The following is a 7110-nucleotide window of genomic DNA, read 5'->3' on the forward strand; positions in this document are numbered from 1 at the left end:
CACAGACAGACACACACACACAGACAGATACACACACACAGACAGACAGACACACACAGACACACACACAGACAGACATACACAGACAGACACACACACAGACACACACACACACCGACAGACACACACAGACACAAACACAGAGAAACACACACAGACACACACACAGACACACGCACAGAGACACACGCACACAGACAGACACACACAGACACACGCACACAGACACACGCACACAGACACACGCACACAGACACATACACAGACACACGCACAAAGACACACACACAGACACACACACAGACACACACACAGACACACACAGACAGACACACACAGACAGACACACCAACAGACACACACACAGACACACAAACAGACAGACACACACAGACAGACACGACACAGACACACACACACCGACAGACACACACAGACACTCACCCAAAGACACATGCACAGAGACACACACACACAGACACACACACACAGACACATGCACACAGACACACACTCCGACACACACACAGACACACACTCAGACACACACACAGACACACGCACACAGACACACACACAGACACACACACAGACAGACACACACACAGACACACACACACACCGACAGACACACACAGACACAAACACAGAGAAACACACACAGACACACACACACAGACACACACACAGACACATGCACACAGACACACACACAGACACACACACACAGACACAAACACAGTGACAGACACACACACAGAGACAGAAACACACACAGACACACACGCAGACACACACACAGACACGCACACAGACACACAGACAGACAGACACAAACAGACACACTCACAGACACAAACAGACACACACACACAGACAGACACACACACACAGGCACACACACATACACAGACACAGACACATGCACACAGACAGACACACACACAGACACACACACAGACAGATACACACACACAGACACACACACAGACAGACATACACAGACAGACACACACAGACACACACACACACCGACAGACACACACAGACACAAACACAGAGACACACACACAGACACACACACAGACACACGCACAGAGACACACACACAGACACACACACAGACAGACACGCAGACAGACACAGACACACAGACAGACACACACAGAAACACACACAGACACACACACAGACACACACACAGACACACGCAAAGAGACACATACACAGACACACGCACAAAGACACACACAGAGACACACACACAGACAGACACACACACAGACACAGACACACAGACAGACACACACAAACACACACACACAGACACACACACAGACACATACACAGACAGACACACACACAGACACAGACACACAGATAGACACACACACACAGACACACACACAGGCACACACAGACACACACACAGACACACACACAGACACACACACACACCGACAGACACACACAGACACAAACACAGAGACACACACACAGACACACACACACACAGACACACACAGACACACACACACAGACACACACACGCAGACACAAACACAGAGACAGACACACACACAGACAGACACACACACAGACACACAGACAGACACACAGAAACACACACAGACACACACACAGACACACACACAGACACACGCACACAGACACATACACAGACACACGCACAAAGACACACACAGACACACACAAACACACACACAGACACACAGACACACACACAGACACACACACAGACACACACACAGACACAGATACACACACCCAGACAGAGACACACACACAGATACAAACACACAGACAGACACACACACACAGACACACACACACAGACACACACAGAGACAGACACACACACACAAACAGACACACACACAGACACACACACAGACAAACACACACAGACACATGCACACAGACAGACACACACACAGACACACACACAGACAGACACACACAGATAGACACACACACAGACACACACACACCAACAGACACACAGAGACACACACACAGACACACACACACAGACACATGCACACAGAGAGACACACAGACACAGATACACACAGCCAGACAGAGACACACACAAAGATACACACACACAGACAGATACACACACACAGACACATAGACACACACACAGACACACAAAGACACACACACACAGACACACACACAGACACACACACAGACACACACACACAGACACACACACAGACAGACACACACACAGACACACACACAGACACACACAGACACACGCACACAGACACACACACAGACACAAACACAGACACACACACAGACACACACACAGACACACGCACAAAGACACACACACAGACACACACACAGACAGACACGCACACAGACACAGACACACAGACAGACACACACAGAGACACACACAGACACACACACAGACATACGCAAAGAGACACATACACAGACACACGCACAAAGACACACACAGAGACACACACACAGACAGACACACACACAGACACTGACACACACAGACACACACACAGACACACGAACACAGACACACGCACACAGACACACACACACACACACACACAAACACACAGACAAACGCACACAGATAGACACAAAGACACACACACACAGACACACACACACACACAGACAGACACACAGACACACACACGCAGACACACACACAGACACACACACACAGACACACACAGAGACACAAACACACAGACGCACACACACAGACACACACACAGACACACACACAGACACAAACACAGACACACACACAGACACACACACAGACACATGCACACAGACACACACACTGACACAGATACACACACCCAGAGAGATACACACACACAGACAGACAGACACACACAGACACACACACAGAAACACACACACAGACACACGCACAGACACATGCACACAGACACACACACAGACACACACACACACAGACACGCACACACAGACACACGCACACAGAGAGAAAAACACACCTCGACACACACACAGACACACGCACACAGACAGACACACACAGACACACGGACACAGACACACACACAGACACACGCACACAGACACATACACAGACACACGCAAAAAGACACACACACAGACACACACACAGACAGACACGCACACAGACACACACACAGACACACACACAGACACACGCAAACAGACACATACACAGACACACGCACAAAGACACACACACAGACAGAAACACACATACACAGACACACACACAGACACACACACACAGACACACACACAGACACACACACAGACACACACACACCGACAGACACGCACAGACACACACACAGACACACACACACCAACAGACACACACAGACACACACACAGACACACACACACAGACACACACACAGACACATACACACAGACACACACACACAGACAGACACACAGACACACACACGCAGACAGACACACACACAGACAGACACACACACAGACACAGACACACAGACAGACACACACACACAGACAGATACACACACACAGACAGACAGACACACACAGACACACACACAGACACACACACACAGACACACACACAGACACTTGCACACAGACACACACACAGACACACACACACAGACACGCACACACAGAAACACGCACACAGAGAGAAAAACACACCTCGACACACACACAGACACACGCACACAGACAGACACACACAGACACACGGACACAGACACACACGCAGACACACGCACACAGACACATACACAGACACACGCACAAAGACACACACACAACACACACACAGACAGACACACACAGACACGCACACAGACACACACACAGACACACACACAGACAGACACAGACACAGACACAGACACACAGACAGACACACACACACAGACAGATACACACACACAGACAGACACACACAGACACACACAGAGACAGCCATACACAGACAGACACACACACAGACACACACACACACCGACAGACACACACAGACACAAACACAGAGAAACACACACAGACACACACACACAGACACACACACAGACACATGCACACAGACACACACACAGACACACACACACAGACACACACACAGTGACAGACACACACACACAGACAGAAACACACACAGACACACATGCAGACACACACACAGACACACACACAGACACAAACACAGACACATGCACACAGACACACAGACAGACAGACACAAACAGACACACTCACAGACACAAACAGACACACACACACAGAGAGACACACACACACAGGCACACACACATACACAGACACAGACACATGCACACAGACAGACACACACACAGACACACACACAGACAGATACACCCACACAGACAGACACACACACAGACACACAAACACACACACAGACACACACACAGACACACACACACAGACACACAGACAGACAGACACACATACAGACACATGCACACAGACAGACACACACACAGACACACACACAGACAGATACACACACACAGACACACACACAGACACACACACAGACACACACACAGACAGACACACCCACACAGACAGACACACACAGAGACACACAGACAGATACACACACACAGACAGACACACACACAGACACGCACACAGACAGACACACACACAGACACACACACAGACACACACAGACAGTCACACACACAGACATATACACACACAGAGACAGACACACTCACAGACACGCACACAGACACAGACTCACCGACAGACACACACAGACACACACACAGACAGACATACACAGACAGACACACACACAGACACACACACACCGACAGACACACACAGAGACAAACACAGAGACACACACACAGACACACACACACAGACACACACACAGACACACAGACAGACACACAGAAACACACACAGACACACACACAGACACACACACAGACACACGCACACAGACACATACACAGACACACGCACAAAGACACACACAGACACACACAAACACACACACAGACACACAGACACACACACAGACACACACACAGACACAGATACACACACCCAGACAGAGACACACACACAGATACACACACACAGACAGACACACACACACAGACACACACACACAGACACACACAGAGACAGACACACACACACAAACAGACACACACACAGACACACACACAGACAAACACACACAGACACATGCACACAGACAGACACACACACAGACACACACACAGACAGACACACACAGATAGACACACACACAGACACACACACACCAACAGACACACAGAGACACACACACAGACACACACACACAGACACATGCACACAGACAGACACACAGACACAGATACACACAGCCAGACAGAGACACACACAAAGATACACACACACAGACAGATACACACACACAGACACATAGACACACACACAGACACACAAAGACACACACACACAGACACACACACAGACACACACACAGACACACACACACAGACACACACACAGACAGACACACACACAGACACACACACAGACACACACAGACACACGCACACAGACACACACACAGACACAAACACAGACACACACACAGACACACACACAGACACACGCACAAAGACACACACACAGACACACACACAGACAGACACGCACACAGACACAGACACACAGACAGACACACACAGAGACACACACAGACACACACACAGACATACGCAAAGAGACACATACACAGACACACGCACAAAGACACACACAGAGACACACACACAGACAGACACACACACAGACACTGACACACACAGACACACACACAGACACACGAACACAGACACACGCACACAGACACACACACACACACACACACAAACACACAGACAAACGCACACAGATAGACACAAAGACACACACACACAGACACACACACACACACAGACAGACACACAGACACACACACGCAGACACACACACAGACACACACACACAGACACACACAGAGACACAAACACACAGACGCACACACACAGACACACACACAGACACACACACAGACACAAACACAGACACACACACAGACACACACACAGACACATGCACACAGACACACACACTGACACAGATACACACACCCAGAGAGATACACACACACAGACAGACAGACACACACAGACACACACACAGAAACACACACACAGACACACGTACAGACACATGCACACAGACACACACACAGACACACACACACACAGACACGCACTCACAGACACACGCACACAGAGAGAAAAACACACCTCGACACACACACAGACACACGCACACAGACAGACACACACAGACACACGGACACAGACACACACACAGACACACGCACACAGACACATACACAGACACACGCAAAAAGACACACACACAGACACACACACAGACAGACACGCACACAGACACACACACAGACACACACACAGACACACGCAAACAGAAACATACACAGACACACGCACAAAGACACACACACAGACAGAAACACACATACACAGACACACACACAGACACACACACACAGACACACACACAGACACACACACAGACACACACACACCGACAGACACGCACAGACACACACACAGACACACACACACCAACAGACACACACAGACACACACACAGACACATACACAGACACACACACACACACAGACACACGCACACAGACACACACAGACAGACACACACACAGATACACACACACAGACAGACACACACACACAGACACACACAAAGACACACAAAGAGACACACACAGACACACACACAGACACACACAGACAGTCACACACACAGACAGATACACACACACAGACAGACACACACACAGACACGCACACAGACACAGACACACAGACATACGCACACAGAGACACACAAACACACACACAGACACATGCACAGACACAGACACACACACAGACACACACACAGACACAGACACACAGACAGACACACACACAGACACACAAACACACACACAGACACACTCACAGACACAAA

This window comes from Giraffa tippelskirchi, chromosome X (assembly GCF_054371585.1).
Source record: "Giraffa tippelskirchi isolate mGirTip1 chromosome X, T2T-mGirTip1v1.2.pri, whole genome shotgun sequence".
Taxonomy (NCBI): domain Eukaryota; kingdom Metazoa; phylum Chordata; class Mammalia; order Artiodactyla; family Giraffidae; genus Giraffa; species Giraffa tippelskirchi.